The 20,850-nt window shown below is 39.2% G+C and overlaps 3 long non-coding RNA genes across 5 annotated transcripts in view; all 3 read left to right on the top strand.

Moving 5' to 3' along the window:
- The window catches only part of LOC106097464 (uncharacterized), an 84,283-nt gene that overhangs the window by 17,142 nt on the left and 46,291 nt on the right, over nucleotides 1-20,850 (top strand). The window lies entirely within an intron of this gene.
- LOC102081029 (uncharacterized) lies at nucleotides 259-16,203 on the top strand. Of its 3 annotated transcripts, none has more exons than XR_001223700.3 (6): nucleotides 259-463; nucleotides 1,385-1,714; nucleotides 1,932-2,096; nucleotides 15,081-15,179; nucleotides 15,568-15,605; nucleotides 15,688-16,203. It is a non-coding gene; the product is annotated as an uncharacterized LOC102081029 (long non-coding RNA). The 3 variants fall into 3 exon arrangements; XR_003215450.1 differs by lacking the exons at nucleotides 259-463; nucleotides 1,385-1,714; nucleotides 1,932-2,096 and adding exons at nucleotides 12,403-12,509; nucleotides 13,431-13,760; nucleotides 13,979-14,137; XR_003215449.1 differs by lacking the exons at nucleotides 259-463; nucleotides 1,385-1,714; nucleotides 1,932-2,096 and adding exons at nucleotides 12,403-12,509; nucleotides 13,431-13,760; nucleotides 13,979-14,143.
- Nucleotides 3,578-11,681, top strand: LOC109196131 (uncharacterized). The gene is made up of 3 exons (XR_002057587.2): nucleotides 3,578-3,690; nucleotides 4,336-4,376; nucleotides 10,847-11,681. It is a non-coding gene; the product is annotated as an uncharacterized LOC109196131 (long non-coding RNA).

Below are 20,850 nucleotides of genomic sequence, written 5' to 3'. Positions count from 1 at the left end.
GACTAAATACAGCTTTGTAATAAAAAAATAAAAAATAAAAAATCGATGGGAAGCCCCTCAGTGTTGAGCTTTGTGTCAGTGTCACTGCAAATTTAGTAGGTGAGTTGCAGACGGATTTTATAGAAACTGCAGTCAGTTAAATGAGATGAATTAACTCCAAACACTCTGTTTTAGGAAACGACAAAAAACATTTCAAGAAAATTTTAATTTCGAAATTGAAAATTCAAGATAATATAAACAAAACAAAACAAAAAAAACAAAAAAACAAATAAACGGACACTTATTTTTTGTCTCTAGTAGAAAACACCTCTCAAAGCAGAGGAGTGTGTGTTTGAAGGAGGGACCACGAAATTTGAAGTTCCTGGTTTGCAAACAGAGAAGAAAGAGAAGCAGCATTAAACATTAAGCCGTCAGAACCTCGAGATGAAACTCTGTCACATTTTGCTCTACTCCATCTTCCTCTGTAAGTAAATTCTTCTTATTTCTTTTTCATAAAGATGTTTGCAGTTTTTGCACTACATCAGAAACAGTGCGGAAAGCAGAAGCAGCGGTTGTCTGTGAGTGAATGTCCACCACTGTTCTCACAGAGCAGATAAAAGGACGCATCGATACTGATAAAAGTTCAACATCCGCCGTATTTCACAGAATTACCTAACCTCACCCACAGTATGTTTTCATTCCTCGAGTCACTTTTGGCTTTCGGTCCAGAATAAAATGTAATCCAAATACTCTGATTAAAAAAAATCCTCCTGGTCTTGGCTTGTCAGCCACGTCTCTGTGGAAGTTCAACTGCAGCGGTCTCCTCCTGGAGGTGAATGTTCCCACGAAGCTCATCCACTTTGTTCCTGACCGAACGATGTCCATGGTAACCGAGGGCAGGGAAGAGGGTTAGCAGCTGCATTCAGACGGACAGCAGCTCGTTTGTGTTCAGAGAGCTGCTTTCTTCTCTATAAAGCCACTAAACCACATTTAGAGCTTGTAAGGCAACAACCTTATTTATGTCTTTTTATTAAGTTCAGGAGGAACAGCACAGCTTAAATGTTAACAGGCTGAAAACTCTGAATATTAAGTCACTATTTCAAAAACCTCAAAGCAGATCAAGATCTTATCACAAACAAATAAAAGGTCAGTTTTCAAGCTTTTCACTCTGAGCTGAGTTTTCTTCAACAGATGGCTTGTGTGATGGCAGGAAGAAGCAGGATGTTTTTGTTTAAAGGAAAAATACAAAGAGATTGAATTTAAACAAACCACTTTTAAATGATATCTCCTCAATTACAGAGAATAATTATCTCTTTCAGTTTAATTTATTAAAATATTTAACATCAAACTGCAGTGTTTAGAGGAAGTTGGTAATACAGTAATTGATTGTTCCTGTTTTCAACAGACCTGCAGGATGGAAACACTGGACTTGCCAACGCTGAAACTCCCGTCTATGAAGGAGTGGAAGGAGGAAACATCACAGCTGAATGCCGGATTTATTTCTCTGGAAGCACGATGTCACTCTGCAAGGAAAAATGTGAAACAGGAAACGTTCTCATTGAAACAACTGGTTACACAGCTCAGAGCGGCAGATACAGCATTAAATTTGAAAAAAAATATTTTTCATCAAGTATTGTGTATGTGAGCATCACACAGCTACAGAAGTCTGACTCAGGACAGTACATGTGTACTTTGGGTTCAAAATCAGGCAATTTTAACATTGTTGTCACAGAAGGTGAGTCTCTGCTAAAAAATCTTATTCATGTCCGTGAAGATGTGAACTTCTCACTGACCACATCCACTTTTCTTTCAAATAACCTACATGTGTCATATTCACACTACAAGTTTAGTTTAATGAGTTGCCGTAAACACACATTAACCCCTATTACTCACATGCAGACAGAAAACCTGCTTCAAGCAGGATTGTTATTCTGATTTTTCTTTGTTCACAGCTTCAGATACTTCAACAACAAATCAGCCTTTATCAACATCAACATTTCTCCTGTCGGCCTCCACAACAACAACAACACAGCATTTGAACTTCAGTTCAAGAAGCTTCACAGCTTCATCAACCTCCTCTGAAGTCTCCAGACAGCCTCAAACAGCTGCAGGTTCAAGTACATCGTATGTGCATGTGTGTGGGGGTGTGGATCCGTCACTGTGTTTATCAAAAAAATAAAAACCTCATTCATGTCTATTAACGACACATCAGCAGGTGTGGAAGAAGCAGTCTGATTTATTCCTCAAGTATAAGTAGAAACAGCCACAGTGTAGAAATACACACAAAAAAGTATTTACATTAAAATAGAATTAAAGTTTCAAAAGTAAAATTACCAGAGTCGTTCCATGATGAGGTTGTGTTTGTGGATTTTAACTCTAATATGTTAATTGTTCTTAATGGCAACCTTTTCATAATTTTAACTGAATTATGTATTTGATGTGAGAGAGAGCTGAGTGTAAAAGCAAAGCTCTGAATTTACCGATCGATCTACGTCCCTACGATCCTCACCTATGGTCAGCTGTGGGTAGTGACCAAAAGAATGAGATCTCAGATACAAAAAGCTGAAATGAGCTCCCTGAGCTGGCCTGAGAATGCCTTGGTGTTTCCCCAGACAAGCTGGAGGAGGTGGACGAGGAGAGGGAGTTCTGGGTTTCTCTGCTTAGGCTGCTGCCACTGCTACCCGGATGAGTGGAAGAAGATGGAGGGAATATATTTCGTAAAATTAATATAAAGTTATGAAAGAAGTGAAGTTATCACATAAATCTAGGACTGTAAAGAGCACAATGTCTAAATGAAGCACTTAAAAACTTACCACCACTGCACATAAAAGCTGGTTGAGAACATGGCTGACTTCTTCAGTGTCACTACATGAGGTCTTGATGGCAGACAAAGATTTCTTTCTATGAATTTATATAAGCATCAGTGTAACAGTCACACAGGAAAGTTGTGTGTAGGTTACTTTAAACTTTAGTTTAAAAAAAACCAAAGGACCCACTTCAGATGTTATCAGTCCATGCTATTTCATCTTTCGGTGAAAAAAAAAAACTATGCAATAAGAAATTAAACATGCAACTTTATTGCTAAAATGCATTTATTACATATTTCAAATCTAACAGTTAAATCTGTTCTGTTAATCAGATCCTACTGTTAACCTACACAGATCATGCTTTATGTTCACCCACTCTTCACATTTCCAAAACAAGTCCAGCAGCACAGAAAGATTCAAGACACTGAGCAGCAGTTTATTTAGTTGACAAATGATCCATACCCAGAACAACAACTATTCCCTCACAAAGAGAAACAAGTTACAATCCTCCAACAAGAGCGAAGCTCAAAACCAACAGACATAAGAAAAAAGTCTTTAACACAACAATGAGCCTCTCACTTCTACCAGTCTGCAGTGAGTGTATGATCAGTGTGTACAATTTACTATTTACAAAGACTGTTCACAAGTAGCTCACAGCTAACAGCAAGGAGAGAAGAGAGGTGTCCGTCCATCCAAAAACACCAACCCCACTGAATTTACCAGTCACCACACTTCATCTGTCTTTTTCTGAGAAACTCGTGAAAAGCAGTATTTGAAGTTTTGTGTCTGTGTGTCTGTCATCCAGGTTTGTCCTTGGAGCTGGTTATACGTTTATCTGTGGTGGTGGTTCTGCTGCCTGTTGTTCTGCTGCTCATCTACAAAATCACGGCCGAGGGCTCTAACGGTGAGTTACCTTCAAACATTATTTAAAACCTTTACGGTTAGTTAATTTACAACAGAGTTATTGTACTTTTGCATTTTGATGTTTGTTTTCAATTCAGATTATTTTCAGTTAATTTCCAGAGTGGATTTCGAGGTTTCAGTTTAAGTTTTATTGTTGGAAAATGTTTAGTTTTAGTTTAAGTTTTATTAGTTTCAGAATTAGTTTTAGTCTTTTCAGATTTTGTCCTGAGGAGGGCATATGTCAGAATCAAGATTTAGGAAAAGTAGTGCAGGAATTACAATAAAAACTGTGTCAGCGACTCACCTTTGATAGAGCTGTCCAGGGTGTACCCCGACTCTTGCTCTGTGACGGCTGGGATAGGCTTCAGCATTCCCGGGACAAGGAGAAGTGGATGTATGGATTTGATTTAAATAAATTAAAAAAAATATTTTTAACATCTGATTTTAGTTTTTAATATAGTTTGATTTTACTGTAATAACTTGATTCAAAATATTTCTCTTGGCACTGATTGGTTGCTGACATGCTCGGGGTGTATCACAGGACAGGCACACGCACTGGACACACAACATTTTATTGAAATTGTATTACACGTTTTCAGAATAAGTGAGTAAAGCTAATGAAACTTATTACCTGTCGTTTCTACAGGTTTGAACAGCAGGAGACACTCAGCATATGACCACACTGAGGTGACTTATCTCTGTTTGTTTTCTCTCTATGTCATCTTTTAAAAATCTGTACCAGGCTGGAAAGACAAACAAACAAACTGAGATTTCAGGGTTTACAAAAAGTTCAGGATTCTGAATTTAAACTGGTAAGTGCTGACCTAATAGGAAAATGTTAAAACAATATTTCATTTCAGCTTCAATTGGGGATGCAACGATACCAATTTTTTCAAACCGATACGATACTGATACTTTGATCTGAGTACTTGCCAATACTGAGTACAAAAACCGATACTTCTACCACACACAAAAAATGCAATGAATTGGAAGACAGGTTTTATTTTATTCTCTGTCGATAAAAAATAAAATATTAATAAAAATGACCACAAAAATAAACATTTCTGTTAAATTATTGCAGTGTCCACATTGTAAACAAACAAACAAAATAACTAAAGTATTTTGCACTGTCTCCAGCTTTCAGAGAGACATAACGTTAATGAACCTATTGCAGAGTATCCACATTGTAATAAAAAAAATAACTGAACTATTTGGGACTCTCTCCAGCTTTCAGATTGAAAAATAAACACTTCTGTTCAGAATAAAATAAATAAAAATTAGGTTTCAGAATAAAATAAACACTTTTGTTAAATTATTGCAGAATGTCCACGTTATATCCAAACAAAAGAACAGTGAACTATTTGGCACTGTCCTTAGCTTTCAGATCCACATAACATTAATGAACCACCTATTGCAGAGTATCCACATTTTAATCAAACAAAAAAACTTCAGTCAGCAAGCAATGGTGTGACCTCTGAACTAAGCTGTTTTTGGGAAAGTGAGCAGGTTCTTTTTGATGAAAAGAATCATCTCTGCATGATCAGCTGTGAGCCTGTTTCTGCTTTCATTCACAATGTGTGACACTGAGCTGAACAGCCTTTCACTATCAACACTTGTGCTCGGTGCTGAAAGGTATCTGCCCGCCAGTTTAGCCAGGTTTGGGAACCGCACTTTATCAACCATGCAGTATTGTAGTGGTTTGTCTTCTCGTACAACTGCGGCCTCTCCAGGATACAGTGGCTTGCAAAAGTATTCGGCCCCCTTGAACTTTTCCACATTTTGTCACATTACAGCCACAAACATGAATCAATTTCATTGGAATTCCACGTGAAAGACCAATACAAAATGGTGTACACGTGAGAAGAGGAACGAAAATCATACATGATTCCAAACATTTTTTTACAAATAAATAACTGCAAAGTGGGGTGTGCGTAATTATTCAGCCCCCTGAGTCAATACTTTGTAGAACCACCTTTTGCTGCAATTACAGCTACCAGTCTTTTAGGGTATGTCTCTACCAGCTTTGCACATCTAGAGACTGAAATCCTTGCCCATTCTTCTTTGCAAAACAGCTCCAGCTCAGTCAGATTAGATGGACAGCGTTTGTGAACAGCAGTTTTCAGATCTTGCCACAGATTCTCGATTGGATTTAGACACCAGACAGGTCAGGGATAAAGTTATTGAGAAATTTAAAGCAGGCTTAGGCTACAAAAAGATTTCCCAAGCCTTGAACATCCCACGGAGCACTGTTCAAGCGATCATTCAGAAATGGAAGGAGTGTGGCACAACTGTAAACCTACCAAGACAAGGCCGTCCACCTAAACTCACAGGCCGAACAAGGACAGCGCTGATCAGAAATGCAGCCAAGAGGCCCATGGTGACTCTGGACGAGCTGCAGAGATCTACAGCTCAGGTGGGGGAATCTGTCCATAGGACAACTATTAGTCGTGCACTGCACAAAGTTGGCCTTTATGGAAGAGTGGCAAGAAGAAAGCCATTGTTAACAGAAAACCATAAGAAGTCCCGTTTGCAGGTTGCCACAAGCCATGTGGGGGACACAGCAAACATGTGGAAGAAGGTGCTCTGGTCAGATGAGACCAAAATGGAACTTTTTGGCCAAAATGCAAAACGCTATGTGTGGCGGAAAACTAACACTGCACATCACTCTGAACACACCATCCCCACTGTCAAATATGGTGGTGGCAGCATCATGCTCTGGGGGCGCTTCTCTTCAGCAGGGACAGGGAAGCTGGTCAGAGTTGATGGGAAGATGGATGGAGCCAAATACAGGGCAATCTTGGAAGAAAACCTCTTGGAGTCTGCAAAAGATTTGAGACTGGGGCGGAGGTTCACCTTCCAGCAGGACAACGACCCTAAACATAAAGCCAGGGCAACAATGGAATGGTTTAAAACAAAACATATCCATGTGTTAGAATGGCCCAGTCAAAGTCCCGATCTAAATCCAATCGAGAATCTGTGGCAAGATCTGAAAACTGCTGTTCACAAACGCTGTCCATCTAATCTGACTGAGCTGGAGCTGTTTTGCAAAGAAGAATGGGCAAGGATTTCAGTCTGTAGATGTGCAAAGCTGGTAGAGACATACCCTAAAAGACTGGCAGCTGGAATTGCAGCAAAAGGTGGTTCTACAAAGTATTGACTCAGGGGGCTGAATAATTAGGCACACCCCACTTTGCAGTTATTTATTTGTAAAAAATGTTTGGAATCATGTATGATTTTCGTTCCACTTCTCAAGTGTACACCACTTTGTATTGGTCTTTCACGTGGAATTCCAATAAAATTGATTCATGTTTGTGGCTGTAATGTGACAAAATGTGGAAAAGTTCAAGGGGGCCGAATACTTTTGCAAGCCACTGTATGTCTCTAACTCTATACTAGAACCTACTGCAGCTCTGCCCACCAATGCTGATGCCTGCTCATCTGCAATTTCATCAAACATGCTGTCCAGACTAGTAGTGGGCTGGTCATTGTGTGCTTTTCTTGAAGGTGGTTCATTCAGGTCATGATCCTCCTGCTTGTCTCCGGGCAACCTTAGCAGCTCAAGTTTCAGCATCTCTTTGGCATTTGCAGCAGTTGTGGTGCTGGAGAAAAACGATTTTTATATCTAAAACAGAGAATGAAAAAAGTTAGCTGACAATAGGTTTGCTTACCTTTTTTTTTTGCAGTCACACACAGTTACATACACAGTCATATTCACACATACAGTCACAGACACACACAGTCAAAGTTACACACACAGGCACACACTTACCTGGGATCGAGTAGCGCGGTGATGCTATACAGTAGAGCTGGGCGATAAAACGATAACGATATGTATTGCGAAATAACTTTTTCTCGATAGAAAAATTAAACTATTGCGATAGACCTCATCTCTCTTGTCCTCTTAAAAAAAAAAAAAATAACAGCCAATCCAAATTAAGTAGCGCAGAGCCGAACCAATCACAGCCGCAGCGTCACGTCACATGACTTGTTACGTACAGCACAAGTGCCAAGGCGCACATGTGTATTTGTTTTTGCAGCCGGGCTGCCCGGGTAATGAAGGAAATGAGTTTGCCGACTACAGAAAAATCAACCGAGAGCGTGAGCGAAGGTTACCGAAGAAAAAACAGATGATGGTTCCAATGCTGGAGAGATTGTCAAACGGAATGGCCACAGAAGTTCCGTAGTGTGAAGGTATTTCGGCTATTTCAAGTCTGACAAAAAACAGAGTAGCGCGCACTGTAAATTGTGCCGAAAGCAAGTCTGGATATACAATAAAGCGGTGCATGCTCAATCTCTGACTGAAAGCGCTAATTCGTCATTCGGCTTTTGTCAGACTAAAGTAACTGTTAAAACTGTTTGAAAAGCTAAGCTATACAACAAGGAGAGATTGATGCTACGTCCACACGTACCCGGGTATTTTTGAAAACGCAGATTTTTCTATGCGTTTGCACCTTTCGTCCACACGTAAACGGCGTTTTCAGTCACTGAAAACGGAGATTTCTAAAAACGCCTGCCAGGGTGGATATTTTCGAAAACTCCGTTTTTGCATTTACGTGTGGACGAGAAAAACGGAGAAAACGCAGCGTCAAAGATGTGCGCCTTTTTTGACGTCACACTGTGCGCCACGTTATTGTTTCGGTGAAATGAATTTCTACAATACTGTTACTGTTAATTGTACTCTCTGCAGTGTTTAAATGCTTACATATACACACATAGTTACTGTCCCTCCACACATACGACTCGGTTCTGTTTCTATGCCCCATCTTTGTTTACTATTTCCTACCGAGGCTTCTAGACTTCTGATTGGCCAACATTTCTACACGGTTAGGAATATATCGCCACCTGTTGCTTTGGCATGTTCCTAGCAGCGTTTTCCTTCATTTCTGCGTTTACGTGTGGACGGGAATATTTTTTAAAACGAAAACGGAAAATCTCCGTTTTCAAAAATACCTGTGTACGTGTGGACGTAGCCTGAGAATTTCCTTTTAGTTCTCAGTTTATTTGATATTGACAAAAGTTAGTCAATTTTGTCTGTTCTTCTGTAAAACGACCTAAGATTTATTTTTAGAATTAAAATTTTGTTTCTAAGTGGAATTGACAATTTAGTCTGTTTTGTTTGTTCTATTTTGAAACTTAAACGCTTTAGCGGCTGCCTTTTGTGTAGTTTACAATATTTGCCTTTATCTGAAACTGAAGTCTCATGTTCCTTAAGTACATCTACCCTGTTGAACTTATTATGGGAAATAAATATTTTAATTAAAACAAGCTGCTAATTATTTCACATTTTACTTGTGAGCAACGGCACATTTAAATCTTACAAATATAGTTATTTGGCTTATATCGTGATATATATCGTTATTGCCTGAAATGAAAAAAACATATCGTGATATGAAAAAATCTTATATCGCCCAGCTCTACTATACAGTGGGGTTTCCTCCACATCAGTGAACCGTGTCCTGACAGCTGCAGCCAAGGTTCCCTTCATTGCTTTGATCCCATGGTCCTCATCAGTCTCCCTTGTTAGAAATCTGTGGAGCACAGTGACGGCTGGAATGATGTCTGCAGCCATGGCATCTGAAGAGCTGACTTTTTGAGTTAACTCCTTCAATGGACCCAGAACAGATATCACCTTCTCCAGCAGTGTCCACTGGTGAGCCATGAGCGTATCAGGGAGTCCCTATTCAGACACGAATATCCACAGAGCCTGTTTCTGCTCGATTAATGACTGTATCATATAAAAGGTGCTGTTCCAGTGGGTCTGAACGTCTTGCTGGAGCCGCTTCGCAGGCTGGTTGATCTGTAATTGAATGTCCTCGAGACGGGAGCTGGCCAGAGCAGAATGTTTAAAATGTTCAACTATTTTGCGGCCAACTGCCACTGCATCAGCAACACTCCTCTGTGACAGAAGGCCCTCATGAACAACCAGATGGAGAGTATGAGCAGTGCAAGGTAGGCTGGGCAGCTCAGCATCACTCATGGCCTTTATCATATTCTTGCGTTGTCCCAGAGCACTACGTGGACGGACGTCTTCGGTATATCCCAGGTCTGAAGCATGCTATCGAAAGCAGCTGCGATGGTTTGGCTGGTGTGCCAGCCCCTGAACGACTTTGCATGTAGTGTGACTTGATGACGGACAAACTCCTCATCAATGCACTGCGCCGTTAAACTGAGGAGTGACATCGGGCACACACTGCTTGTGCAAATGTCTGTATTCAAACTTAAGGCTGAAACCTCCTGCATGAGGTTATGCACATGTTTTTTTTTTTTTTTTACCTCTTCTGAAAGTTTTGGAACCATTATGTCCGTAATGTATGGGCGGCTGGGAATCTCATATCGCGGCTGGAGTATGCTGAGAAGACGGCGAAATCCTACGTTTTCCATGACCGACAGTGGCTGGTCATCCAGAGCGATAAAATGAGTCAGAGCCTCTGTTATTTTAACTCCCCGTGGATTTTCTCTTGACATTTTTCCAAAACCCGAGTTAAAGGTGGCTGTTCTCGTCTTGCGTTAGCCTCGGTGTACTCCAGCGCATGATGTGTCCTCAGATGTTTTATTAAATTGCTTGTATTGAACGATGTACTGTCCTTCCCTCCCCTGGACACCTTACCAGTACACAGTTTGCACTCGGCCTTGCTTCTGTCATCTTCACATATTATGAAATAAGTCCACACTGCTGATATTTTGTTTAGCGTAGCTACAGGAGCCGCCAGTCTCACTCACCTAACCTCCTAGCGATATGTCCCCCTAGCGGCCAATCTAAAAAATTACAACAGAAATGACAAGCCACTCTCTGACTCATGAAATAAGTTGGTATCAGTTCATGGTATCAGTTAACGTTTAAGAGTATGAGTACACACACATTTTACCAGTATCGGTATCGGTGCATCCCTAGTTTCAATCATACGATTCATTTTCATTTAAATCTGCACTAGTCTCTGTTTTATATTAAAAGATGCAAGCTGCACCAAAATTAACAAAAGTTCAACATTTACTTCTTCCACTTCTCTGTATACTAGACACAACTTCTGTTTCCATCCTGACACTAAGAACCTGCTGCGCATCATCATCTTCTGCTTTAATATGTGATTGCTGTCATTGTGTTTCTGTCTTTTCTCCTCAATTCAGTCAATTTGTTATTTTTATTTTTATTTTCCCAGATTGGTCTCAGTGAAATCGATCGTCCAGTCTCCTCATGTGAAGACTCGACCTACCAAAGTCTCAATACAGCGAGCAGAGATCACAACCAAACCTACTCTACACTCAGACACAATAACCAGTTTTCAGACATGAACTCCTGTCAAACTGAATGACTGCATGAGCATACCAGTCATTTTCCCATTAAACCAAGTTACCAGGGTCAGTGATGAAGATTTCATCATCAAAGAGGAGTAAAAGCAGGAACGAGATTATGGACCTCTTAGAATCCACATGTCAAGCTCATCCATGTCATCTTCTCCCATTACTTCATGGGAGAAGATGACAAACCAGTATCAAACCAGTATCACAACCAAACATGTAATAGACACGCCGCCCTCAGGCACTCCCAGGTGTGGGGGCCTAAATTCAATTCAATTCAATTCAGTTTTATTTATATAGCGCCAAATCACAACAAAAGTCGCCTCAAGGCGCTTCACCACAATCCCTGCGGGGTGGCTGATGCCCTCGGACGTTGGTGTGCTCTCAGTCATGCGTGCTACACAATAACATTCAATATTTAGTATTTAGAGTTACCTACAGTTATCCAAGTTATTGCTGTGATGTCGTGTTTATTGTGTTGCTCTCTTTTTGCTTGTTTTCCTTTTTTTGTTCTCTCTCAACAGGTGATCCAGCAGATTTATTTTTTGATTTTTTTTAGTGTCTTCTCTCACTGTCCCTCTTCTCCCCTGTTTTTCTTTCCCTCCCTTTCTTTCTATCTCATTTTCCTACTCCCAAGTCTGTCTGTCCTGTCTGTAATAACTTAAAATAAAATAAAATAAAATAAATACATTAAATAGAAAGTAATAGACACGCCGCTCCACTGGGTCCATTTCGCGCTTTGCCTCTCCAAAACATGAAATGTACAAGCATGCAGAAGTTGCAGTAACAGCAGAGGGAAATTTTGTTTGAAGCCAACATGAAAATAATCACGTGAAACCCTTTAAACAGACGCTATTAACATATTTACATGTATATGCATATTAGCCGCCTAGCTTAACTTCTTTCTGATGATTAAGGACGAATGTACTTCATGCGTTTGTCCTCGCTACCAACTTCGTGTCTTTACATATATTACTCCCCCTGCTGGTAATGCAACTTCTGCATGCGTGTCCATTTCACATTTTGAAGAGGCAAAGCGTGAAATAGACACAGTGGATTACACATTTTACCATGATATCGGCTTGATCCTTTAGCCACAGTGTAAATAAATGACGTACATGGATGTTCAGTCTGCCCAACTCATCTATTAGAAGGTCTGTTTTTTATTTAAAATAAAAGTCATTTCAAAGTTTCTAAACTTTTTGGAATCACTCGTCTCGTAACTCCAAACGCTCCGTTTTAGGAAACAACAAAAAAACAAGGAAATTTTGATTTCGAAATTGAAAATTCAAGAAAATATAAACAAAACAAAACAAAACAAAAAAACAAATAAACGGACACTTAATTTTTGTCTCTAGTAGAAAACACCTCTCAAAGCAGAGGAGTATGTGTTTGAAGGAGGGACCACGAAATTTGAAGTTCCTGGTTTGCAAACAGAGAAGGAAGTGAAGCAGCATTAAACATTAAGCCGTCAGAACCTCGAGATGAAACTCTGTCACATTTTGCTCTGCTCCATCTTCCTCTGTAAGTAAATTCTTCTTATTTCTTATTCATAAAGATGTTTGCAGGTTTTGCACTACATCAGAAACAGTGCGGAAAGCAGAAGCAGCGGTTGTCTGTGAGTGAATGTCCACCACTGTTTTCACGGAGCAGATAAAAGGACGCATCGATACTGATAAACGTTCAACATCCGCCGTATTTCACAGAATTACCTAACCTCACCCACAGTATGTTTTCATTCCTCGAGTCACTTTTGGCTTTCGGTCCAGAATAAAATGTAATCCAAATACTCTGATTAAAAAAAATCCTCCTGGTCTTGGCTTGTCAGCCGCGTCTCTGTGGAAGTTAAACTGCAGCGGTCTCCTCCTGGAGGTGAATGTTCCCACGAAGCTCATCCACTTTGTTCCTGACTGGACGGTGTCCATGGTAACCGAGGGCAGGGAAGAGGGTTAGCAGCTGCATTCAGACTGACAGCAGCTCGTTTGTGTTCAGAGAGCTGCTTTCTTCTCTATAAAGCCACTAAACCACATTTAGAGCTTGTAAGGCAACAACCTTATTTATGTCTTTTTATTAAGTTCAGGAGGAACAGCACAGCTTAAATGTTAACAGGCTGAAAACTCTGAATATTAAGTCACTATTTCAAAAACCTCAAAGCAGATCAAGATCTTATCACAAACAAATAAAAGGTCAGTTTTCAAGCTTTTCACTCTGAGCTGAGTTTTCTTCAACAGATGGCTTGTGTGATGGCAGGAAGAAGCAGGATGTTTTTGTTTAAAGGAAAAATACAAAGAGATTGAATTTAAACAAACTACTTTTAAATGATATCTCCTCAATTACAGAGAATAATTATCTCTTTCAGTTTAATTTATTAAAATATTTAACATCAAACTGCAGTGTTTAGAGGAAGTTGGTAATACAGTAATTGATTGTTCCTGTTTTCAACAGACCTGCAGGATGGAAACACTGGACTTGCCAACGCTGAAACTCCCGTCTATGAAGGAGTGGAAGGAGGAAACATCACAGCTGAATGCCGGATTTATTTCTCTGGAAGCACGATGTCACTCTGCAAGGAAAAATGTGAAACAGGAAACGTTCTCATTGAAACAACTGGTTACACAGCTCAGAGCGGCAGATACAGCATTAAATTTGAAAAAAATTATTTTTCATCAAATATTGTGTATGTGAACATCACACAGCTACAGAAGTCTGACTCGGGACAGTACATGTGTACTTTGGGTTCAAATTCAGACAATTTTAACATTGTTGTCACAGAAGGTGAGTCTCTGCTAAAAAATCTTATTCATGTCCGTGAAGATGTGAACTTCTCACTGACCACACCCACTTTTCTTTCAAATAACCTACATGTGTCATATTCACACTACAAGTTTAGTTTAATGAGTTGCTGTAAACACACATTAACCCCTATTACTCACATGCAGACAGAAAACCTGCTTCAAGCAGGATTGTTATTCTGATTGTTTCCTTGCTCACAGCTTCAGATACTTCAACACCAAATCAGCCTTTATCAACATCAACATTTCTCCTGTCGGCCTCCACAACAACAACAACACAGCATTTGAACTTCAGTTCAAGAAGCTTCACAGCTTCATCAACCTCCTCTGAAGTCTCCAGACAGCCTCAAACAGCTGCAGGTTCAGGTACATTGTATGTGCATGTGTGTGTGTGGGGGGGGTGTGGATCCGTCACTGTGTTTGTCAAAAAAATAAACACCTCATTCATGTCTATTAGCGTCACATCAGCAGGTGTGGAAGAAGCGGTCTGATTTATTCCTAAAAGTATAAATAGATACAGCCACAGTGTAGAAATACACAGCTCTGTTAGAAGTAAAAGAAAAAAAGTATTTAAATTAAAACAGAATCAAACTATTAAAAGTGAAATTTCTAGAGTCGCTTCATGATGAGGTTTATTATATTTGTATATTTATATTTTTTTACTTCCTTCTATTAATTTGATATTTATTTGAGTATGTTTTGTAATATTATGCTGAAGAAGTGAAGTTATAAAATAAATGTACTGCAGTAAATATTAGACAGAGTCTGAAAGAAGCACTTAAAACTTTTCACCAATGCACACTAAAACTGAGTGAAACATGGCGGACTTCTTCAGTGTCATTACATGAGGTCTTGATGACAGACAAACATGTGATCAATCAATATTTGAGTTCAGTGGTTTCTCAGCTTTCTTTCCATGTATTTATGTAAGAATTAGTGTAACAGTCACACAGGATCAAGTAAATATTTCAGCTCTGTGGTTTATTTTATAAATTCCTACAAGTAACAGTAAAACAGATGCAGCAAAGCGTCATGTGAGTTAGTTTTTATTGAATATTTTAACAAGAATGCAGATTCACAGGACAAAAACCTTTGTTTAAAAAATGTTTAATGTCATGTTGGACCCCCATAACTTAAATATTTACTTCATTAAAATAATTTTATTCAAAAGGAAATGTAACTCAGAGTATCTCTGTCTTTATCTGTGGTGGTTGTATGACTGAGACTTTATTTCAAAAATGTATTTACTACATATCACATATTTAGAGTGTAACAGTATAAAATCTGTTCTATTACGTTGCAGATAAGCTGCTTCATGTGATTCTGATTCTGGTCGCTATGATCACCATCTTATCAGCAGCTTTGCTGATTTTCTACAAGCACAGGAAGAATAAACCAAAAGGTGAGCCTGTAGTAAACAAATTCATCTCTTCAGTCCACAACATGACCGGGATGCACGTTCATTTCCTAGAGATTAACCCTAAACTTAATGTTAAGCCAAACCTTTACAATAAAATTGTGTAATATTTATTATTCAGACTTTTTTTTAACTGCACATTGTGTTAAAGCACGTATGCTTTGATAATAAAAGTAACAGGAAAATCTGAAAGGGACAGAAAGCACTGTGACACGGTCATTGGTTGCATTTTATTTCAAATCAATCATTGTTTAATGTTTTCAGTTCTTTTTCCTCATACTGTTCAGTTCTTGGGTTCTGTTACTGTGTGACTTAATGTGACTTAAATACAGATGTTTAATTTTTGCATGTTTGCATTTTGCATGTTTTTCAGGACCTCCTGTGAAAACTGAACATGCTGACATCACACAGGTGGGTTTTAGGAGTTATGAGTGACCTGAGCTTCATAACTACTTGATTAGGATCAATCAGCCAGTTTGTTCTCTTTCTCCAGGCCAACTGGCTTTATGGAAACATCACAGAGGATGAAACTCAGAACAGTGTAATTCCTGTGCGGGTGTCTTCAGTTCATGACTACCCCGAAGGCTCGCAACCAGATGGAGTTGAAAACCAAGAGCATTACAGCCTCGTCACCGCTCCTCAGAACACGGTAAATAAAATCATGGTTTGATTTTAAACTCTGAGGTCAGAAACAATGACCGGTGCAGCATTTTGGGCAGTAAACTAATTCACTAGTTGTCTGGATGAATCAAGCTGACATAGCAACAGGCCACTTTCTGAAGCTTGTATTGAAAAGGGTTCATTACTCGAAGGTTTTCGACACAGTGCTCTTTGGTGACATCTGGTGGCCAAAAATATGAAGCGCAGAGCAATTTAATATGAACTGCTTCATTGTGATTACCCGCTCGACCTGAGCTAACAGCTTCTGTTTAATATTATGTGACAATTCTGTGTGATATCGGACTATCGCTGTGGTGCTTTGAACATGTACTTTTGAAGGATGAAAAAGAAATGTTATGTCTATTTGATTAATAAATAATTTTAATGAATAAATATGTGACATGATGTGTTCTCCCTTTGCTTTTGACTTCTTGACATTTGTAGACATAATAGATAAAAAATAAAATACATTATATATAATAATGTGCTACTACAGGTGGGAAGTAACTAAGTAGAAATACTGTTTTAACTTGATAAAAAAAAAAAAAGGTCCAGCTGCTGTATCTCACAGGGAGAGAAACAAAAGAGAGCTAACTTCACTCAGAGATGGAGAAAAATAAGAAAGACAGGACAGGTGAGGAAGAAGAGAGGTTAGATTTAAAGGTAAGGACTCCTCATTTAAAGCTTACATGTAAGTCCTCATGTTTTAAAATCAGATGTTGGGTCTGTATACATGTGACAGTATGATTTTTTTCATATTAAGAAACATGCTGCTAAACGAACTGAGGTAGATTAACTGTGTTGTTTAAAGGCTGCAGTAAAATCCTCTGTAGGTTAGTGCAGGATCTGTACTGTGATGGACTTAAAGTAAAAAACAGTGTGTGACTGTTGCACAGTGGCTGTGGTTTCACATCAAATTTAGCAGAGATGAATCTGAAGTTAAGCTCATGATGCTGAGATTCATTCACTGAATTCCACCTTCATACCGACTATATACCATCTAGAAAAACAGACAGCATAAACAGTGTAGAGGATGGAAACCAGCCAGGACAACTCGTGAAATATCCCTTGACATCTGTTTGAATTAAGTTGTGTACATTCACAAAGAGCAGCAGGTCAGCTGATCACAGCCTGTACACTAAGAAAATCTACTGAAGCTCTAAATAGCAATTATTGTAAGTTATGATTAATTTCCTCACACTGAGCCATTACAACCAGTTTTAGGGTTCCCCACCTGCTAAATCTCACTTTAACCCAGTGGTTCTCAGACTTCTTACATCATTCCCCACATGGCAGGAAGAAATATTTTCACGCCCCATCTAAACAAAACAATGACAGACAAGCCTAGCTGCAACTTTATTTAGATAATAAAGTCATTCAAAATGAATCCTTCAGTAATTTTTCAGTTTTAAACAAACAACTTTCATTTCAAATAACTATTTGTAACTTTTGTCACAAGACTGCTTCATTAGTCTGCACCACTTCTTCAAAAAAGCAACAAGTTCAACAAAATGTGAACATTTCCAAACATGGAAAAATAAAGTTCAGTCTTTGTCTTATAAAAAAGAAATCCAGAAACTTGTGAACAGAGATGAAAAATACATAATTTAGTGAGAGATTAATACTATTCACTCTTAGTGGCTGCAGCGAGCCGGTTTTTGACGAGCTGTGGCGCGGCTGCGGAGGGGCGGACGCACCTGAGCAGCATCCGCAATCACGCCTCACCGGCTTAAAACAGAATGAGCTAGGCCTGTTGTTGTTGATGATGTGTGTAGGCCAGGGGTGGGCACCGAGGGCCGGTGTCCCTGCAGGTTTTACATGTGTCCTTGAACCAACACAGCTGATTTAAATGGCTAAATTATCTCCTCAACATGTCCTGATGTTCTCCAGAGGCCTGGTAACGAACTAATCATGTGATTCAGGTGTGTTGACCCAAGGTGAGATCTAAAACCTGCAGGGACACCGGCCCTCGGGGCCTGGAATTGCCCACCCCTGGTGTAGGCTGTAGCCGAGTGTCTAAGTCCACAGCCGCAATAAAGAAGTGTACTGAAAAGTAGTGATGGCCAAATGAAGCTTTCTGAAGCACTGAAGCTTGTATTGAAAAACGGTTCATTACTCGAAGCTTTTCAACACAGTCCTCTCTGGTGACATCTGGTGGCCAAAAGTATGAAGAGCAGCTTGAATCCACAAAATAAAACCAACTCCTTCATAATGATTGCTCACTCTACAGAGCGGAATTCTGTGTTATATTGGGCTTCTGTTGTGTTGCTTTGAACGCGTATTTTTTGGTGTTAAAAATGTAGTTTATTTGTTTAATAAATAATTTTGACCAGTAAACTTTCCTGGTTTGAACATGCACCGTGGTGTGGTCTTTCTTTGCTTGTGACTTCTTGATGTTGGTAAATACAATAATTGAAAAATACCACGTTACATATAACATACGTATAATAATGCACATTATGGAGTATGCTTCTGCTGTGAGGTCCAGCCTCCATGTACTTATGCACTCAAAAAACAGATTCAGGTCCTCCTTTCAACGAACACATACAAATTTTGTTAGTTGTTCATAAATGTAATTAAAAAATACCAAATTAATTTGGTTTTCTTTGTGTAAACTTAAAATTATTCTAAACCAGCAGAGGCTGATTCTGAACACAAAATGAATGAGTTTGTTGGGGCACTGGGGGTAGGGGGAGTACATTTTTGCACATGCGCATTTGTATACTCAAAGAAAAAAATTCAAGCCCCTCTTTAAGCTGAAACATTTTTTTTTATCTCACTCAACGCAAATGTAGCAATCCAGCGTTACTGCAATTATTATTCGTGTGATGAACCTAAATTATTTTCTCTCAAAGCAGTCTTTGTTACAACAACACAAAGTTATTGAGTTACACAACGGTCAGGCTCTTCGAAGATTTTGCGCTCTTTCAGGATCACCTAAATGAATGCAGCTGGTCTTGGCCTCTCTGTACTTTTTGGATAAAACTACACCTTCAGCTAAGGTAACATATTAATTTTTCATATAACCAATTGTGTATTTCTCTATGAGCTGAATGTAGAGTACTGCTATTTATCATAGAAGCTTGTAACAGTTGTTTTTTGAACTTTTGGTGGTGCTACCATTCTCCTCTATGCTGGAATACTATTTTTTTTTACCAAATAGACAGGTCTTTTCAAAAGCGCCTTGTTTTAGAGGACAAATTATGTAGCCACCAACTTTTAAGTACTCGGAGCTTGTGCTAGCTTGATAGCAGCTAGCCAGCCGCCATGTGCTCAATGAAAGATGATCTCCTAAGGCTAACTTCATTCTTACTGTTTTCTTTTTATAATCTAAAAATGTGGCATTCTGTGTTTATTATTATATAATGCCATATTATAGTAGAAATTATTGTTTTGAGGTGTCTTTAACAGCAATTTATAGTTTACTGAGGGTGCTACCAAAAGTGAACCATGTGGCCGTAAGAGTAACTGCAGTCAGCACAACACGCACTCCCGTGACGTCCATACCTATTTATTATTAGAAATGATTTCTTTATTTATTATTCGCTACCGCCTAGATTATAAGAAAATGCTGCGTCAGGGGGAAGCGTTGGAAGGAGAGGCCGATGATAGTCGTGGGGTTAGTAGGGGAGGGCACTGGAGAACCAGTGAAGTTTGGGAGTGAGTTTTGCATAATATGTTCCCCTCCAAGTGACAGAGCCCTGAAACAACCTATTTCTTAACCAAGGTATTGTTTCTGTTTTTCAGACCTCCTCCACTGAGGATGAACGGTTGAGATCCACTGCAGCAACTGTCATGGGTATTTACACCATTACAAGAGAAGGCATTCAGGAGCCAGAGGATGTGGGAGTTGTCATTGAAGGTACTACAGTTATGAACAGCCTCGGTAGTGTCATCATGGCATTCATCGTCTTCTTTGGACTGATTTATGCACTTGATCTGAGCTATCCAAATGACCACAAGTACACTTTGGAGTTTTGTCAGAATTTTTGAATGAATCTGGATGGCCCAAAGCTCAGTGCAAAGATGCAGCAAATGAAAATGAAGATGTTTGCTTAGGCAAACAAGACTCCAGCACAAAAGTTGATTTTGGCCTTTTTATCTCTTTTTTTCAGACTGTGACCTTTTTTTAAAAAAACCAAAAATGGAAGTTTTCAATTTTTGTCTGCTTTTCTGTTTGAACATCTTAGATGAACATCTTATTGTGAGTGATGCAACCCTTAATCTATACTACAGTTTTTTCTGATTGCTTAAGCACATTTTTTGTAACTATTGGCTATTTTTGCAAAACTCTACACACAAATAAGAAAACCTGTCACCCAATTATCAAAACATTGTAGTTCTCTTGCAAAAGCGAACACAGCTAGATTAACTCTTCACACCTTCGTAAAAATGGTGTTTTCGTATCAAACAGTACACACAAGCCATCATCTACTAAGCACACAATGCGCCAACTACACACTGATGGTATGAATACAAAACACATCTGACTTTTGCTTTCTCTGTGCACAAGGTAGGCCATGTCAGTTTGAGCTCATACTTTTGTCATAGATCCATAAGCATAGAGGGATCCAAACTTCTGGTACTGGTGTTTATTCACACACATCAAAACAAACACAAGTGTTTATTTCCAAGTACAGGACTATTTGCAATCACCATATTGACTATATGGGTTTCTTGGTCTGCAGTGAACATGCTTCCTCTGCCCCAGCATCTGGTCGTCTAGCAATTCTGTAAAATATTTTTACATCTATGGTATTTTTGTGTTTCTCATTAGCATGGCAGTGCTACAGATCTTAGTGCAGAGTGACTGTACTAACCGATTCTGATTTCGAAATGTCCTTATGATGCTTGCTACAGTGTAGAAGCTCGAGTTAGGCTGGACCCGTTGGCCAGCTTCCCCCAGGGTCACTCCATGGTTGATTACATGGTCCACTATTGTAGCTCTGATGTCATCAGCAATTCTATTTCTTACTCTTCTTACCCTTCCTCTCCC

Source organism: Oreochromis niloticus, linkage group LG20 (genome assembly GCF_001858045.2).
Source record: "Oreochromis niloticus isolate F11D_XX linkage group LG20, O_niloticus_UMD_NMBU, whole genome shotgun sequence".
NCBI lineage: Eukaryota > Metazoa > Chordata > Actinopteri > Cichliformes > Cichlidae > Oreochromis > Oreochromis niloticus.
This window is presented reverse-complemented; position numbering and strand designations above follow the sequence as displayed.